Source organism: Chaetodon trifascialis, chromosome 5, assembly GCF_039877785.1.
Source record: "Chaetodon trifascialis isolate fChaTrf1 chromosome 5, fChaTrf1.hap1, whole genome shotgun sequence".
In the NCBI taxonomy this organism is placed as follows: domain Eukaryota; kingdom Metazoa; phylum Chordata; class Actinopteri; order Chaetodontiformes; family Chaetodontidae; genus Chaetodon; species Chaetodon trifascialis.
Genome location: NC_092060.1, coordinates 2,417,447 through 2,437,815, shown reverse-complemented (window position 1 = coordinate 2,437,815; position 20,369 = coordinate 2,417,447). Strand labels below are relative to the sequence as shown.

The 20,369-nt window shown below is 42.8% G+C and overlaps 2 pseudogenes; one reads left to right on the top strand and one right to left on the bottom strand.

Annotated features, from left to right (window-relative positions):
• Nucleotides 1–20,369, bottom strand: part of LOC139331745 (uncharacterized) — a 293,461-nt pseudogene that overhangs the window by 177,049 nt on the left and 96,043 nt on the right.
• Nucleotides 6,604–9,458, top strand: LOC139331691 (uncharacterized; annotated as a pseudogene).

The following is a 20,369-nucleotide window of genomic DNA, read 5'->3' as shown; positions in this document are numbered from 1 at the left end:
ACTGATAGAGATAACTCTGTCCCTCTCTCTGTGTATCTCCCTCTCTGCCTCTCCATCGGCCCATGGTTACAGTTCATGCCAAGTCACTGGTGAACTTGACTTGACACACATGAAGTGCTTTAGCAAGACCTGAGGTGAGATTCTCTTATTACTACTGTATGTGATTAATTTGTAGGCTATGGTTTTCTAACCCTTGTTGTGTATGTTTATTGTGTGTCCCTACGCATGGTTTACAAGAGCATGATTTGGACCCAATATTGCTTTCAGTAAACTTGTTCTTGTAATGACTTGAAAATATTGTGCTATGTGAATAGATGTGAAAAGGCCTAGTTATCCATCACTGGTAGGAGACACTGATTTAACTCACCTACTATGAGATGTGGATTAAATACAGTTTCATTGAATGGATTTCACATTTCTGGTTTTCATTACATTCTTAGCAAATATTTATGTTTTTCTAAATTATATTTTAAGTTAAATTATGTACAAGAAACATAAAAAAAAATAAATGACACTGCATGAAAAGCCACATTTCCGTCAATTTCCGTCACTGTAAATTGCTGTGGAAGTTCTCTCTCAGCCACTGTGACCATGAGGTGTTAAAATGCAAATGTAAATGCTGCAAAGCTATACAAATGCAAATTGGGATTTTGTGTGTGTGTGTGTGTGTGTGTGTGTGTGTGTGTGTGTGTGTGTGTGTGTGTGTGTGTTCTGTGCCTACAGAATACAAAGATTTTTTTTTTTCATGAGGATTTAAAAGTGTGTTTAGATAATTTTATAGGTTACATACAGGATAAGTGTCCTGACTCTCAAAGGTCTTTTAATTTTCCACTTAAATTGCTAAATCAAAATTGTGAAAATTAAAGCATCTACAGTTCTTGGACACTGGTCACAATTTTTTGCATTTTGCCACCACAACACCAGATGAACAATGCTTGTGTGATTAGCTTGCAAAATTCCAGCAGGGTAAAAGTTATTTTTCTTTTTTTATATTTTCGATGATGTCACTTTAAAGAAGTTTACATGTTTTATAAAATATTCAGGTACAAAAATAGAAAATCAAAGTACCTAACAAAATCACAGCATGTTTTTCATTCTACGCAACAAAAATGGTCTCGCGAGAAATTCGGAGAGCGCGACCTCGCATATGATTGGACGCCTCCTCTGACGCAATGACGTCGGCAGAAAACGACCTCGGCGCGTCTGTGAACGTGAATCGAGCTTGGATTAGAACCGTACGTTTCGGATCCTGCTAAATTAACTCTGTTCATACAATGGTCGTACGTCGTCTTCAGTTCATCCCAGAAGGCACTCCTCTGCGACGAGTGGACGGCCTGGCTGCAGAGCGACCATATCCAGAAAGTCCAAAGAAACTGCTGAGTGTCTTCAGTGGATTGTCTCGGCTGCTAACGCAGCTGATCGTGCATTTGGCGAGGAGAATGGCCGTGATAAAAGCCAGACTGCTCGCTCTGGAGGAGCAGCCCCGACCCAACTGCAGCTGCGGAGACGAAGAGACGGGTGCGTAAGTTACGTAAGTAACGTTAGCATTTATTACTCCATTGTGCAGTTTCTAGGGCGCCAAACCTTTATTATTCTTATTGCACTACGTTCCGAACGTTTGGTAATCGTTCACGTTACATTTAAAATTACAATGTATTTTGTATTTTGTATTTTTTTGTACTTTTTGTGTTTTACAGACTAAACTCGCCCCACAACGAAACGGTGACGTCATATTTGATGGCGACTTTAACTGAGAGTCCAGACATGGATGGTGTGGACAGCAGTCTTTTAAACCTTTTCTGTTGTTTCTTGTTGTTGTTTTTACTGAAGCCTGTCTTAATTATTTCAAACCAATATATATTTTCTTCCAGTGGCCTGTAAGACATATTATGAGATGGTGTGGAGGAGCTTCAGGTATGCCCAGCCAGCTCTTTAGTTCAGGCAGCAGCTGTGAAGATTTCAGCTCGCAGCAGACAAAGAAGGAAGCGGGTAAGAGTTACATGAATGCCGCTTTATTTTCACAACAATGTAAAAATCGGCAGAATTTTATTTATTAGCTGCATTGTTTTTGACAAACATGCTCACATATGTTATCATGTGTTATTGTTTCTTAGCAGTACTAATATTATATTAACACCTGTATTTACAGCTGCTGGAAGCAAGAAGGAGTGTCCTAGCTCTCCAAACTCTGCCAGACACTGCAAGAGCGGCTGGAGAGCGACCCAAAGTATGTGGCGACACACCGCAAGAGGCTTCGCATCGAGTCCCCTTCAAAGTGACATGCACCAAACCAGTATGACCCAGAGGCAGCAAAGAAGCATTTCCAAAGGCCTTAGACTCTTTTTCATGCACCATGGACCAGCGGCATGGCCCAACCCAGAGACTCTTATCAGTGAACCCCTCTGCACATTTCCTTGCTTTTTTTCCCCAGTAGTCACTGATTTTACTTGGTTGATCCTTGTTAATGTGTGTGTCACGATTTCATTAAAGACTTTTTTTCAAAATGTTTCTGTCAACTGTGTTCTTTGTGTTCTACTGTGTGGTAGTGTAGAAGGTGGATCGCCAAATAAATCAATGAATCATCAATCAAATAAAATATATGTATCATTTATATTTTATATATACATAAATATACCTATATAATAATTATTTTTAATATATTAATTTATTATATAGTATTTAAATTAATATGTATTTATTATTACTATTATTATTATTTGTGGCGCACAGATGACCAATAGCAGCAGAGTTGTCATCCAATCACATGATGGTTTCCTTTTAAAATGCCTGTGGAATCATCCAATGGTTGTTTGTGAAGTCAGCAGGCCAGCCTGAGTAGATCAACGTCGGTAGCATTCATGTGCTAATTAGAGCTATTCGCACCTCCGCGAAGGCGCGATTAACCACGCCCCCCGCCGACAGATGGTTCGATAGTTTGCCGTAAATCGCCGAAAATCAACGAACTTCGCGGGGATTTACGGGTCGAAAATGTGGTTTTTCATGCAGTGTGACTTGAGGTTGAATGTTTATACAAACTTTTGAATTACATACATTTAGCTTTAATATCACATACATGTAAAAAGCAAAAAAGATTGATGAAGACCATTTTCAGCATCTTACTAATTCACAACTTTAATAAATATGTAATCTTTCTGATGTTAACTGACATAATTTAGCTTGAGTTAGTACCCGGAAAGTCACTGGCGCAGCGGGTAGTGCGCGTGCCTCACAGCAAGATGTTGCTGGTTTGATCCCCGGGTCAGACGGGGCCTTTCTGTGTGAAGTTTGCATGTTCTTCCCATGCATGCGTGGGTTCTCTCCGGGCACTCCAGCTTCCTCCCACAGACCAAAAAACATACTATGATTGTCCATAGGCGTGAGTGTGAGCGTGAGTGGTTGTTTGTTTGTATGTTGCCCTGTGATCAGGGTGTACCCCGCCTCTCGCCCGTTGACAGCTGGGATAGGCTCCAGCCCCCCTGCAACCCCGAAAAGGGATAGTCGGGTATAGACAACGGATGGATGGATAGTTTAGTAACATTGCAAATGTGAAATGTTTTTCACTGTTGTTTGGTTTTGTCATTTCTTTAGTTAGAGCATCCAGAAGCTCCACAAAAGTCTGGCATTGCTGTTTGAACTGGTCAGAATCTGCTACAATATAGTGGTAGTGGTAGGGACACGCCTTACAAGCTGTATGCGTCGTCTATAGTATATACTGTATCTGTAAGTGAGTTGAGCTTCTTGACATGAGAAAATTAAGCAGTATTTTCAACTTGTCAACCAAAGTGAAATGCCAAATGAGCCCACAAAAAAAGAAATTCATGAAACATGGAAAAACATGACACTCAATGGCCAACTTTCGAGGAAGAACAGCATGATAAACCTGCTTTGTTGTACACATGTGAAAAATGTGGCCAGAGGACATTGTTTGGTGGAAAGTTAGGGTCACAATAATCATTCAGGCATTAGGACCTGACCCACACACAGGCACAGTACCGACCAGGCATATTTCAACCACAGTGGTAGTTACGATTAGGCTAGCTCACTTTTCTCTAATGATTTTGTATCATTGTGTTTTTTGTAACTACCCTGTCTCTCTTATGCCTGAGTATCATCACCTGTATCATGCCTGCCTGTCTGCCAGCCATCTCATAGCTTCCAAGCTAACCCCTGTGTGTCATGCTTCCCCTGTCTCCACAGTTACCAGTCCTCAGCCCCCTGCCAGCCATCATTTCCTCTTCACTTCACCTCCATTCCCCCATTACCTTGCAAAGAACATAACTTCACCTCACCTTCATATCTGTTTTCTGCATTTGGGCCCACCCAGCAACTACACCACTGCAAAATATAATAATAAAGGCATTGTTTTGTTTGTGGCATTGGTTTGTCTGCTCATATTCTATAGCTGGAAAGTTTATTATCTATACATTAATTTACAAATGGACCTAAGTACACTTAGTCTTTCAGATACCATGTTGAATATGGTTACAATATGACATTATATAAAAGCTTCATAACCCAATGGATAATGTAGAACATTTGCAGGAAATATTGTGCGATATCCAGTAAGTTGTACTATATTTACACCTTTTAAAGGTCACAGATTTAAAACTGATTAAAAACTAAAATACTTCCTGAAAAGGATGATATTTGACAGAGACCTCAGTTTTGCGGTGTTTGTTTACATTACCAAGTCTCTCTCTTCTCACCTTGGTTACAGTGCATTCAGAAAGTATTCACACCCCTTCTCTTTGCCCACATTTTGTTATGTTAGAGCCTTTTTCCGAAATGGATTCAATTTGTTTTTTGTCTCATCAATCTACACTCAATAACCCATAATGATGAAGTGAAAATGATTTTTAGATTTTTTTTGCAAATTCATTCAAAATACAAAATTTAAATATTGCATGTGTAACAGAGTTAGAAATAACCCTTATTATGAATTTTCACAAAATTGGTGTGTTTGTTTTGTAGATGTAGAGTTTTGAGGCCACCTGGTGGATTAATAGTGCAGCTGCAGGCATGATGTTCCTCTTTGCGCACCATACACGCCTCAGCAAAGGAAAATACTTCCGAGCTGGAGGTGGGTGTACGTAAGAAACGTTACAGACAATATTTCCGTGTTTTATAGGTTAAAATTGTTATAGCAGCAACCGGTCACATGCATTATGACTGTAACGTTACTAACCTGTAATTTGAAAGTTACAGACGCCAGTGCGCAGAAATAGCGCTTTTATTCATAAGTAGCGTTTTGGTCGCGAGTTAAGCTAACACTAGCTAGCTAGCTAGCTGGCTGGCTTCCCACCATAACGTCTGCTGTGATGTTGTTCATGATTTCTTTATTCTGTGTTGCACAGATCTGCTTGCAGCTGCATACCACACCACTGATGACCGCTGTGTGTGTGTTACTCACTTTTATACCAGGTGGGCTTTGTTAAATGTTCTGTATATGGGTTTTATATATTATTGTTGTATGAATGTAAAAGCTCTTAATACTTAGGTGCTCTATCTGGATTCTGGACATTTATTAATACTATACGATCACATTTGTTTATGTTAGAATCAGAGCATGTGAGCGGAGTGGAGCGGCGAGAATTCCCGCTCCTCGCTCACATAGGTTGCCGTCCCCCTCTCTCTTCGCTCAAAGTCGCAACACGCCGCCCCACCCATAACCGCTCAGCGCTCCAGCAAGACTGCATCCCGCTCCGCTCCACGCTCCGCTCCAAAAACGTAGCACACCATCGTGTTTGCGGGAGAGGTGTCTTTTTAGATTCCACAGTGAATCTTTGCTCACAGACACAATTTCGTTACATTCTCTTTCTTTCTCCTTATCATCACCATCTGTTATTTTGACAAGAATAGTGCACCTGTATGACCTATCGGCCTCTTTTTTTGAAATATTTTGCGAACTCCATCTTGCTGTCAGTAGCCTAGCTGAAGTGAACACCGATGCATTCTGGGGTATGTTTGGGCATGCATCGGGTCCGTGATGTGAGCGGTAACGGAGTGAAACTGGAGCGGGATAACGCCCTGCTCCACCCGAATCATCCTAGGAAAAAAAAGTCTCGCTCTGCGCTCCTTTCAAAATTCGTCCGCTCCGCTCCCCGCTCGCTCACGCTCCGCTCACATGCTCTGGTTAGAATGAATACCAAGATGAGAGACTGAAAATTGTTTTGTGTGTGAAAATGTGTAAGTAAAAGAAAATACTGCCGAGCTGGAGATCTGCTTGCAGCTGCATACCACACCACTGATGACCGCTGTGTGTGTGTTACTCACTTTTATACCAGAATAAAGAAGAGGCCAGAGTGAGAGCAAGACCTGTCTGACTGTGCCGTTTATCTCGCACCATAAACAAAGGGGACAGAACCATCACAGATCCACAGATAAACAGCAGATGTTACACATGTACATAAGTATTCACACCCTTTGCTATGACACTCAAAAGTGAGCTCAGGTGCATCCTGTTTCCACTGATCATCCTTGAGATGTTTCTACAACAGGAGTCTACCTGTAGTACATTCAATTGAATGGACATGCTTTGGGAAGGCACACACGTCTATATAAGGTCCCACTGTTGACAGTACATGTCAGAGCAGAAACCAAATCATGAAGTCAAAGGAATTGTCTGAGACCTCTGAGTCAGGATTGTATGGAGGCACAGATCTGGGGAAGGGTACAGAAAAAATTGCTGCAGCATTGAAGGTCCCAAAGAGCACAGTGGTCTCCATCATTTGTAAATGGACAAAGTTTCGAACCACAAAGACTCTTTCTAGAACTGGCCCTTCCCCCTAGGAAGTGCTCTAGCAATTGAGGGAGAAGGGCCTTAGTCAGAAAGGTGACCAAGAACCCGATGGACCCTCTGACAGAGCTCCTTCATTCCTCTGTGGAGATGAGAGAACATACCGGAAGGACAACCCTCTCTGCAGCACTCCACTAATCAAGCCTTTATGGTAGAATGGCCAAACACTGCATGAAAAGTCACATTTCCGTCAATCATCATCACTGTATATTGCCATGAAAGTTCTCTCTCAGCCCCTGTGACCGTGAGGTGTTAAAATGCAAATGTGAATGCTGCAAGCTATACAAATGCAAATCGGGATTTTGTGTTTGTGTGTGTGTGTTTGTGTGTGCGTGTGTGTGTGTGTGTGTGTGTGTGTGTGTGTGTGTGTGTGTGTGTGTGTGTGTGTGTTATACAGACACACACACACACACACACACACACAGAATACAGACAAAGATTTTTTTTTTTTTTCATGAGGATTTAAAAGTGTGTTTAAATCCTTTTATGGGTTACATACAGATAAGTGTCCTGACTCTCAAAAGCCTTTCATTTTCCACTTAAATTGCTAAATCAAATTGTGAAAATTAAGGCATCTACAGTTCTTGGACACTGGTCACATTTTTTCGCATTTTGCCACCACATCACCAGATGAAAAATGGTTGCGTGATTAGCTTGCAAAATTCCAGCAGGGTCAGTCCACTTAATTTTTGATGATGTCAGTGTAAAGAAGTTTACATGTTTTATAAAACATGCAGGTACAAAAATAGAAAATCAAAGTACCTAGCAAAATCACAGCATGTTTTTCTTTCTGCGCAACAAAAATTGTCTCGCGAGAAATTCCGAGAGCGCGACCCCACATATGATTGGACGTGTCTGTGAATGCAAATGGAGTTTGGATCAGAAAAGTTACGTTTCGGGTCTTGCTAAACTTTAACTCTGTTCATACAATGGCCAGATGTCGTCTTCAGTTCACCCCAGAAGGCACTCCTTTGCGACGAGTGGACGGCCTGGCTGCAGAGCGACCATATCCAGAAAGTCCAAACAATTTGGAGAAGAAACTGCTGAGCGCCTTCAGTGGATTGTCTCGGCTGCTAACGCAGCTGATCGCGCAATTGGCGAGGAGAATGACCGTGAAAAAAGCCAGACTGCTCGCTCTGGAGGAGCAGCCCCGACCGAACTGCAGCTGTGGAGATGAAGAGACAGGTGCATAAGTTGCAGTAAGTAACGTTAGCCTTTAATACTACATTGTGCAGTTTTTAGGGCGCCAAACCTTTATTATTCTTATTGCACTACGTTCCGAACGTTTGGTAACCGTTCACGTTACATTTAACATTACAATGTATTTTGTATTTTAAAGAAAAAGGTGCGACGTCTGCACAATAGTGACGGAAACGACAGGCGATATGAACCTGAGCAGGGGTAAGTTAATAAAATACACAGGAAATATTCTGCAGAATGTAAGTAAACGTAAACGTTGCATGACCTGTTTGTACTTGTGTTTTGCAGACTGAACTCGTCCCACAACGAAATGGTGACGTCACACTTGATGGCCACTTTAACTGGGAGTCCAGACATGGATGGTGTGGACAGGGGAGTCCGTTTATGTAAGTTTTTTTTTTTTTAACCCCTTTCTATTGTTTTTTGTTGTTGTTTTTACTGAAGCCTGTCTTAATTATATCAAACAAATATATATTTTCTTCCAGTGGCCTGTAAGACATATTATGAGACAGTGCGGAGGAGCTTCAGGTATGCCCAGCCAGCTCTTTCAGTTCAGACAGCAGCTGTGAAGATTCTGTTTCTTAGCAGTACTAATATTATATTAATACCTGTATTTACAGCTGCTGGAAGCAAGAAGGAGTGTCTCTCCAAACTCTGCCAGACACTTCAAGAGTGGCTGGAGAGCGACCCAAAGTATGTGGCGACACACCGCAAGAGGCTTCCCCTTCAAAGCAACAGGCAGCAACTCAGTATGACCCAGAGGCAGCAAAGAAGCATTTCCAAAGGCCTTAGAATCTTATTTTCATGCACCATAGACCAGCGGCATGGCCCAACCCTTCCTTGCTTTTTTTTTCCCCAGTAGTCACTGATTTTATTTGGTTGATCCTTGTTAATGTGTGTGTCACGATTTCATTAAAGACTTTTTTTCAAAATGCTTCTGTCAACTGTGTTCTTTGTGTTCTACTGTGTGGTAGTGTAGTTTTCAGAAGGTGGATAGTCAAATAAATGAATCATTAAAATAAAATAGAACATATATTTACTACATATATATTTACTTTTATTTTTATTTTTTATTTTTAAAATATATATTTGTATCAATCAACGAACTTCGCAGGTTTACTGGTCGTAAATGTGGTTTTTCATGCAGTGAAACAGAAGCCTCTACTCAGTAAAAGGCACCTGACAGCCTGCTTGGAGTTTGCCAAAAGGCACCTAAAGGACTCTCAGACCATGAGAAACGAGATTCTCTGGCTGATGAAACCAAGATTGAACACTTTGGCCTGAATGCCAATCACATCTAGAGGAAACCAGACACGTCTCATCACCTGACTAATACCATCCCTACAGTGAGGCATGGTGGTGGCAGCATCATACTGTGGGGATGTTTTTCAGTGGCAGGAACTGGGAGACTAGTCAGGATTGGGGGAAAGCTGTACGGAGCAAAATACAGAGATTTCCTTAATGAAGACCTGCTCCAGAGTGCTCAGACTGGGGCAAAGGTTTACCTTGCAACACTACCTGAAGGAGTGGCTTCGGGACAAGTCTGTGAATGCTCTTGGGTGGCCCAGCCAGAGCCCAGACTTGAACCCAATTGAATATCTCTGGAAAGACCTGAAAATAGCTGTGCAGCGATGCTCCCCATCTGACCTGACAGAGCTTGAGAGGATCTGCAGAGAAGAATGGGAGAAATACCCCACATACAGGTGTGTCAAGCTTGTAACATCATACCCAAGAAGACTTGAGGCTGTAATCGCTGCTAAGGGTGCCTCAACAATGTACTGAGTAAAGGGTATGAATACTTATGTGTATGTGATATTTCAGTTTTTTATTAATTAACTAATTAATTTAATAATTTTGCCAAAATTTCTAAAAAACTTGTCATTAGGGTATTGAGTGTAAATTAATGAGACAAAAAAGGAATTTAATCCATTTTGGAAAATGCTGTACCATGAGAGGAAACACACTCACACACACACACACACACACACACACACACACACACACACACACACACACACACACAAATAATTATTATTAGTATTATTAGTATTATCATTGTTGTTATATTTTTTTACTATATGCAATAAAACTGAGTAGTTCATTCAGTCTAAAAGTCTGAAATAGAATGAGTGTGAAATACACCCTTACGCACACACATATTCCTCACACACTCATGAACACATGTAAAATCCTTCTCTCATGTTAAACCCTCTGCATCCCACTGACAGTCCTAACAGGATTTAAAAGTGGGTTTGCTCTTGGTAATGAAATGTACATAGCAGCAGCTTGTGTTGCTTGGGGCAGCTTCAAACATGTCAACAAGGATGTTTTGGAATAGTTTCTCTCTCTGTAAGTAGGTTAGGTCCACTGTTTTCAGACCATTACTGTGAGTGTACAGGATGAGGGGAAAAGTCTTGCAAATGCAATTCCAGCTCCAAACACATTTAACTTGTTTACATCTAAACACTTTTAATGACTAAAGGAGGAAATGATTTTAAATGTAAGTTTCCTCTTGAATATTTATTTTATTGTATATTTTAACTAGATTTTTTAAAAATTATTTAGAAGAAGATATCTTTCGAAGATATACTTTATTAATCACCGCACACACATGCTACAGGGGGGTGCTACTGGTTGGAGCGGGGGAGACACAGTATCAGGAAAGGGGTGCAGGAGGCAGGAGGAAGCTGTCCGTCACAGGTTTGAGGAGTGAGACGTGAAAAACCGGATGAACCTTGAGCGAGGCTGGGAGACGGAGACGGAAAGCGCTGGCATTGATTTTCTATTCGATGGGGTAAGGTCCAATGAATCTCGGTGCCATCTTTCGGGAGTCAACCTGGAGAGGAAGGTCACGGGAGGAGAGCCACACTTGCTGTCCCACCTGGAAATCTGGTGCCGGGGTCCGGTGGCAGTCTGCCAGCCGCCGGTTCCACTCCACTGTCCGTCCAAGCGCCGCCCTGGCTTCTCGCCACACCCGCGATGCAATCAGGTTCTTTATGCAGGGGGGCATGTGGAAGAACTCCATAGCGTAGTTGATCAGCTGGTGTGGGACTGATTCATACCTGTTGGCAAGGTCAAGCCAGATGATGTGCAGGTCAGTCTTCTCCTGCTTGGCCTTCTGGATCTGGTCCCAGATCATTGTGGAGTGCTCTTCACACCCTGGGAATCCTGGGACTCCTGCTTTCTGGCAGTTGGTGTCAATGTAGCCATTCTCTAGCAGGTAGGTGGTCATCCTTCGGGCCATTACAGAGGAGAAGATTGTCCCACAGGGCTTTCAGGACTTCTTTCTCTGGCTGCGTTGCCTTCCTCCAGTTCTTGCAGAGTTGTCGGCGCCTTTGCACAAGCTGGATGATCTCCTTTACTTTCATTTCGTTTTCTCTTGAGGCAGTCCTCTGTTTGGGGATAACTTTGACAAACCTGTTTTTACAGGTCTGGTGTATTATATCTCAGAACAGGTTAATCTTGGCTTAAACCATGCAACATTTCCTCCAGTGTCTTGATCGGGTCTCTATCCAACGTGTGCAATGCCTCTACTTCATTTGAGTTTGGCCATTTGATCTTGTTCTTTCTAGCTGGCTTCTTAGTCTCTGCTTGTGGCTCTGTTCTGTGTGGTGGGGACTCGGTCTTGGTGCTCACGCAGGGGCTCTGCCTCCACTAGGGGGCCTTCTTCCTCTGTTCCCTTCACGCCTTCAGCAACGTTGGGTCCATCAGCTCTGTGGTATTAATTTACTCATTTTATTATTAAAATTATTATTTTACTCATTTAATTTGCTGTAATTTGTGTATTTTTGCATATACTGTAGGAATACCTACACACATACACATATTATTATTATGAAGGATGGCCTTTTGTTATTCATAAAGTGAAAAAGGTTATGCTTTTTAACATGGAAGCATATAGGGCTCTATTTTCGATTCCGCCACTGGCGCGGCGCAGCAGTAATATGTGCAGCGCTGGCAGGCGCACAGCGCAGTTGGTATTTTGGTAAACCGCGGCGTACAGAGGTGCGCCAGGATGGGCATTGCGGCGCAGTAAAAGGAGGTGTCGGCATAATCAGCCGGCGGATTTGGATTTTCGTTCCACTTCAGTCCACGCCGGCGACGCAAAAGTGCGCCGAAAGCTCGCCACCCCAGATCTGGTCAACTCTGTGCGCCAGCAGCACACCACCAGGCAAGTGGATTTTTGTAAAACCGGCGGAGTCCTCACAGGCAGGCAGGTTTCCACAGTGTCTGGCATTTCATTGCAATAATTAGCAACAGCCACGATTCAATGCAACTATCTGAGTCAGCACATACAGTCAGACCTAAATTTATATATTTTGATCAGAGTCTCATCTGACCACATTGCAAGCGAGTTCGCCACGTGTAATGGTCACTCACCCTGACCGAATGTACACAGGTGAAACAAGGATGCAGACTAATCAAGTAAAGTCGCTGTGCCAACTAGAAACAGCTGTGGCATCCTACAGAGCATATATACTGCATCTATCTCAGAGCACTCAGAGACAGAGAGAGACAGACACATGAAAAAACGTAAGTGATGATCGTTGTCCGCTATTACCCACGTCATTTCATTCCAAATACAAACGTTATCATTGTAATGCTGAACGTTATCTACAAAGATGGAGTACATCATTGCTTTGAGGAGGATGAGGAGGAGGCCGAGGATTTACCATCTAAGGACCTCACATTTAGACATGAGTGACGTCAGTCTCCTCCTGGGAGAAGTTTGGGTGTCAGACACTTTCCTGTGCGGGCTCAGTCATCCTCGAAACTTGCCATGCGCCTCGACAGCACCGTTTTTAAAGGTGAGGCGAGGAGCTGGTGTGATTGGTGAAAATTTGACTCAGCTGTGTCAAACCCACTCCACGCCTTCTCCCCTCCCTCTTTCCGAGTTGCGCCACTGGGTGGGACTGAGATGAGAAGGGGGAGTAGATGTTTATTCACCGCCAGGTACACTCACTTGTTTTATCTCCTGCTATCCTTCAAGATCGGGTATGTTACTCTGCAACGTTTGTTTATTTCAACTCTAACCCATTCAGACCAAATTTTGTTGTTTGTAGTTCAGTCCCTTTGCTTTTAATCCGTTCTTTCTATTGAAAATGTTCAACCTGGCATGGATTGTCCTCTGGTTGATGGCATACTGATATGGTGTAATTGATTAAATGTGATATTGTCTCCATTTTCTGGTGGGAGTTATTCATCTTTAGTTACCCTTACAACTAGGTGTCATGCTGATCAAGCTAGTGCCATAAGGAAATAAAAAATAAAATAAGTTGTTAGGCCCCAAAAAATAAGAAATAAATAATATAGAGCTCTAGAAATGCACAGGGCACAAATCAAAACCTTTAAATTAACATCTTTCATATTTGAAACTGAACTTGAAAACTGTCCTTTCAAAACCCTGGATTTGACTGCATATAAAAATGGTAAATAAGATCTTGAGAAAATATGTTTGTATATATATATATATATATGTGTGTGTGTGTGTGTGTGTGTGTGTGTGTGTGTGTGTGTGTGTGTATTAGTGCTGTCAGGCGATTAAAAAAATTAATCTAATTAATTACAGGATTTGTAATTAATTAATCTAATTAATCACATTTTAATCTCATATCTGCTAAAGGTCCCCAAATAAAGAATTTGAATTCTAGGACATTACAATTCACTGACATTCACATTACAGCTGGTGAATTCTTTTCATCACTGTAGTTCTCGACGGTAGCTGGAAATTAGAGTCAGATGATGCTATCTGAAACGCCTCTTTTAGGCCCTCGTCTTCCACGATTGAAATCGGCCTGCAATCAGCAGCAACCCACTTTGCGATTGAGTTTGTCAGTTTTTCTGTTGTGGCTTTGCTCATTCGTTTTCCTAACTCAGAAAGTGTGGGTTGGCGGAGCACTAGCAGCAACTACATGTTTAGCGTTTAAATGAAAATTCAGACTGGAGCTGCTATGGTGATAGGAAAATTCTTTTTTACACAAGGTACAAATCACTGCATTCTTGTTAATAGTCCCGTCTTTGTTCTTTTTATAAATAAACTTGTCGTTCAAAGGTCTTGAGTAGGCTTGCCTCGCTCTCCGTTGTCGCATCCATGTCTGTTGTCACCCTGCTTTTGACTAGTGGCGCAGGTAGGATGCGACCTGCCACTGCAGCCTACGGGTCACTCAAAGGGCTAAATTTAAAATGCTTGCGCATTGACTTGCCACTCATGATTCATTGCGTTAATTTTTATAGTGTGTTAATTTGCAGCGTAATTAATTAATCTAATTAACGCGTTAACCTGACAGCCCTAATAGTGCTGTCAAAAATATTGCGTTAATGCAAATCAATTTCAACGGCGTCATTTTTTTTATCGCGATATTAACGCTCTTTGTGACGTACAAAACTAAAGGTGACATTCCATCCAACATTTTATTTGGGCGTATATTTAATGACATAAACATGCTGTTTATTTATCTTTCATATTACCATCAAAATTTGAATGTTTGAATTGATTTGGCATCAAAATGAATCTGCATGTGTTCCACAAAATGATATCATCAGACCACAAGAACAGATCCACAAAGCTGCATTCCTAATGATTCAACCTGTCTTCGTCAGATAATGAAAACACATGATCATTAATCATGAAAAAATTTGACTGAAATGACAAAATACATAAATATTGGTTTGGCTAAACCAATAGATTAAACGAAATGTTCAATATAATTTGATGACCAGCAAAAACTAAAATGTCAACATTTTTTTATTGACTAAAGCTAGACTAAAATGGTGACCGTTTTCTTTGACTAAAATAAGGCTAAAATTCCCCTGGACTTTCAGTCAACTAAAACTTGGCAAAAGAAAACAGGAGGAGGTTGACAAAGGACAGCTTTGACAGGACAAAGCCTAAGACTAATTTAAAAAAAAAAAAAAAATTAAAAAAAGACAAAATTAACACTGCGCTTCACCCTGCTGCCATCTGGCAAGCGGAACAGAAGTGTCCATGAATTGTGTTGCAGAATGATAAATAAATGATTCTTGTACCTTGTCTCTTGTATCATAGTATAGAGCGATTATAAAATCAGTTATACATCCAGGTATGTTCATCTGAATGGCTATCAAGTGATAATGTCAGAGTCAAATTAATGACTGTTAGAGATGGTTTATGAATAATGAGGAGTAAAACCTTGAAGGAAATCAAGTATGGTGTGGAGTAGCTTAAGAAAGCTTTAAATTAAACATTTCCGCTGATAACAAAGCATGATACTGATGAAATGATCAGAATTTGATGAAAAATTGAAAGTAGCAGATGCTGAATCTGATCCCTGCTCCCTGCTTTCTTCCAGGACCCCAGCAACACCAGACAACTTTGGCAGGGCATTCAGACTGTCACTGACTACAAAGCCACACCCACACCCTGTCAGGATGACATCAGCTTCCTCAATGAGCTAAATAACTTCTTTGGAAGGTTTGAAGCTCTGAACAACAACCCTGCGAGCAAAGCTACCCCCCACCCCGACGAACAGGCACTCAGACTCGAAACCACTGCAGTGCGGAGAGCCCTGAGGAAGGTCAATGCACAGAAAGCTGCAGGCCCTGACAACATTCCAGGACGGCCGATCAAGGAATGTGCAGACCAGCTGGCCCACGTGCTCACAGACATCTTCAACACCTCACTGAACCAGGCTGTCGTCCCCCCGTGCTTCAAGTCAGCCACAATAATTCCAGTGCCCAAGAAACCAGCCATCACATGCCTAAATGACTTTCGCCCCGTAGCACTCACATCCACCATCATGAAGTGCTTCGAGAGGGTGGTTAAGGACCACATCATCTCCATACTCCCCCCATCATTCGACCCGTTCCGGTTCGCATACCAGCCAAACCGCTCCACTGAGGATGCCATCTCCACTGCTCTTCACCTGAGCCTGGAGCACCTGGAGGAGAAGAACACCCACGTACGGATGCTGTTCCTGGACTTCAGCTCATCATTCAATACGATCATCCCCCAGGACCTGGTATGCATATTGGAGCCCCTGGGTTTCAAAACCTCCCTGTGCAACTGGCTGCTGGACTTCCTCACCGACAGAACCCAGTCTGTCCGAGTGGGTAACAACACATCCAGTGTCATCTCCCTGAACACCGGCTCCCCCCAGGGATGTGTTCTGAGCCCTTTGCTGTTCACCCTGATGACCCACGACTGTCGCCCAGGTACAGCAGCAACCACTGAAGTACGCAGACGACACAACAGTTGTGGGCCTCATTCAGGACAACAACGAACTGGCTTACAGGGAGGAAGTGCAACATCTTGTGGACTGGTGTAAGGTGAACAACCTGGCTCTGAATGTCGACAAAACTAAGGAGATCATCGTGGACATCAGGAGATCCAGACCCAGCCACACACCCCTCCGCATCAATGACACAGCCGTGGAAGTCGTGAGCACAACCAAGTACCTGGGGGTGCATATTGCCGACAACCTCGGCTGGTCACTTCACACCTCCTCCCTGGCGAAGAAGGCACAGCGGTGCCTGCACTGAAAAGAGCCTCCCTCCCCCCTCCCATCCTAACCACCTTCTACAGAGGGACCATCGAGAGCCTGCTGACCAGCTGCATCTCCGTCTGGTCTGGGAGCTGCAGGGCCTCAGACTGGAAGTCTCTGCAGAGAGTGGTGAGGACAGCGGAGAAGATAATAGGGACCCCGCTCCCCACCATCCAGGATATAGCAGATAGCCGCTGCCTATCCAGAGCCCACGGGATCCTCTCTGACCCCACCCACCCCCAGCATGGACTGTTCTCCCGCCTAGCGTCTGGCAGAATGTTCGCAGCATCCGCTGCAGAACAGCCAGACTCAGAAACAGTTACGTCCCCCTGGCCATCAGACTGCTAAATGCCAAATAACCCCCCCCCCCCCCCCCCCCCCAAACACACACACACACACACACACACTCACACACACACACACACACACACACACACACACACACACACACACACACACACACCGACCCCACGGACAATATCGGAATATCTTTCTGATGGACAAATATTTCTCTGTGCACTTTTTCATTATGGACAATATTTCTGTGCAATTATGGAGGGATGGTTTTTTAATCACCTCTTATTTGTGCAATAACCCCCCCAGCTGCTATAATGTTTCTGTTTCCACAGTTTACATACTGGTTGTTCTCTTTTTCTGGTTATTCTGGTTTTGCTTCATTTGCTTCACTGTTTTATTCTGTTTTTGTTTCCACAGTTTACATACAGGTTATTCTGTTTTTGCACTACACGGTTTACACTGTTTATATACTGGTTATTCTGTTTTGCACTATTTATTTATTCTGCTGTTTACATTCTGTTTATCTATTCACTCTCTATTGCACTCATTATTATTTAGCTCTTGTTGTTTTCTTTAGTTATATAGACTATATTTTTAATTTCCATCTCTGCTGTAATACGGAAGCCAAGCGACGACATTTCGTTGCCAAAATCTCACTGCTGTGTTTTTTTGTGCAATGACAATAAAGGAAGTCGAAGTCTAAGTCTAAGTCTTATCATGTGACCCAGTCCTGAGAATTTAAAGGAAAAGATTAATTAAAGAAAATTAAATTACACTGATTATGCAGTTGGAGGGAGAGGGTTTTCCTGTGCTGATTGCATGCATAACACTTTAATTTGTCTCCACTTCCTCTCTGAAGTCAGAGTCGAAAGGTCCTAGGTGACAGATAAGTTAATAACTGACAGCGGCACAGAGGAGACATTGTTCCTTCACATAACAACATGAAGGTCACTCACTTGGAGTTGGAGCAAAAATAGCTCTGTCTTCATGTACAGGGTGGGAAGTCATCTATTGTAAGATCAAGACTACACAGCAAAACACGTATTTGAAAACACTCCAACCGACTGTATGGTCTATGCATTTCCAAGAAATAACCAATATTCATTAGTTCATTAATTTGATTCATTAATTGTCCACAAAATGTTGTTTTGCATGTCACTCTAAAATCTCCCCCTCAAACCTCCTCAAATAAGGTAAACACAGCAACTACATGGCAGGAGTCTCATTTTCAGTTTTGAGATAAGGAAAAATATAAATAAATTAGATGTAGCACCAGCAGCCAGCTGTTGTTCTGTCACAAAGTAGTTGGAAGAACATAAACACAGTTACTGTGGGGAATATATATGTGGAACATTACACTGCCACATTGCATTGGTTAGCAGTGTGTTGCTGTGGTAATATCAACAAAAGAAATCCAACCCTGAACTCTCAGTCATCTGTGGCAGCCAGTGAGACACTCTGCCAAAAACTTCCAAATCATTCTTCATGATTAGAGTAAGGACTCCTCGTTCACAAGTATGGTGAAACAAATGTGTGTTTGTAACTGTGGATTGCTGAGATGAGGTCTTGAGGCCATCCTGACCTTTGAACTCACTTCCTCTTCTCTAGTCCCTTCCTCTGAGGCTGTTTGATGTCTGAGAGACACTGATAAGGGTGCCTTTATTCATCTGATGAGTTAAAAAGACAGAAGAACAGAGAGTAAATGGCATCAAACACATTCAGTGAAGAAACAGAGCTACACTGTCACTCTGCCTCCACTCATTCATCTGCTACATTTTGTCTGCTACACAACACACTTCCATCAAACTGTCTCCTTTTTAATTGGTAAGAAACTTAACAGTATATTACAACATATGTTGTGAGTCACAGAAATAATGCTGTGTCTATTCCCCACAAGCAGAGTGACATCAGAAGACACGCAACATTAGAGCAGAGCAGTAAAGTTGAGTAGTAGAGCATTCCGTTTTCTTGTCTCTGCTCAGGGTGTATTACTGCTAATGACTAAATGGGGGTCAGATTCCACCCACAATTCCCCTGGCCCACTGCTCTGGAGAGAAAGGGCTGTCAGAAACAAAGCGTGAAGGTGTGAAGGCTTGGGCTGGCATGGTGAGGTCATGGTTAGAGAGAGTATGGGGTGAAGGCTGAGGGTGTGGGGTGTGTGCATGCATGTGTGTGTTTGTGTGGGTGGAGGTGTCAAGGGAATCTGAGTTTAGCTTGTTATGAGGAGGCTGTAAATTGAAAGTGGTGAAGCAGCCGATGTGACTTAAGAGCTACAAATCACTACAACACACTCAGTCAACCTGACAGACTGCTACTCCCTGCTGCACGTACACACACACACACACACACACACACACACACACACACACACACACACACACACAAACACTAAGACAGCTAATTAGACTCCATACACAAGGTTTGTCCTTAATGATGTCTGCATGAGATTTTTCTACACCGTACATGTAAAGTGTGACTACGTGTGTGTGCGCGTGTGTGTGTGTGTGTGTGTGTGTGTGTGTGTGTAGCGACATGCATATCGCTGCCGTCACTGTCACTTTTCTGCTTCACAGTGTGTGTCTATACATTGATGTTCTGACTTTTCCCCTGTGAGAGGATTTCTAAGTTTGCCATTTCCCTGGCTGACAGAAGGTGTATGTGTGTGTTAATGCCTCAGTCTGTGTGTGTGTGTGCATGTGTACCAGTGAGTCAAGCAAACATGGCAGCCACCTCAGAGAAGGTGACTTTCCTGCAACAGGCGTAAAGTGTTGCTGTTTTCTGGGAACAAGACTTTTTTGGGCACTATCCAATGCAACAGTTTGGCCCTTGTTAGTGTGCAACTATAAGTATGTGCATTTGCATAAGGATACCGTACAAAAAAGTTGGCACCATGTTCATTCAGATTGAAATTGCTAGCCAGGCACATGTAGAAAATGGACTGTGCTTTTCTAACTCAGCTAACAAAGAGCTTTACTGTCTCTCATTCACCCATTCACACAAGCGTTTTTCAGGCCCAGAGGGCATCGATGTTCATACCTGTTTCTATTGGCCACACAAAGTGGGGCCTAAAGTTTGCCATCATAAAGAGGGTTAACACATGGTTATTTTTCAGATGGGGATAACTATACACTTGTACTCTCAGTGGAGCGGATGGAGGTTGTGAGATTGTACTGACCTTGGTGGCACGGTGGAACGGTGGAAACACTGTCGCCTCACAGCTAGTAGGTCCCGGTTCGAATCCCACTGTGGGAACTGGGGGCATGTCCTCCACCATGCCTTCAGTGCCTGCTGTTCGAGGAAAAAAGGGCCTTTCTGTGTGGAGTTTGCATGTTCTCCCTGTGCTCACCTGGGGTATCCTCCATAAAAATGCCCCCACTAAAAACATGCAAGAAGATCACCGCCTGACCAGTGGTGACGACAGTGGAACTGGTCCCTGGGTGCCGGTCGACTGGCAGCCCACCGCTCCTTGTCAGCCGTGGAGGAAGGACTGACCACGGATGGGTCAAAAACAGAGAAAGAATTTCACAAAATGCATGACGTGTGCAGTTTCTTCCCAA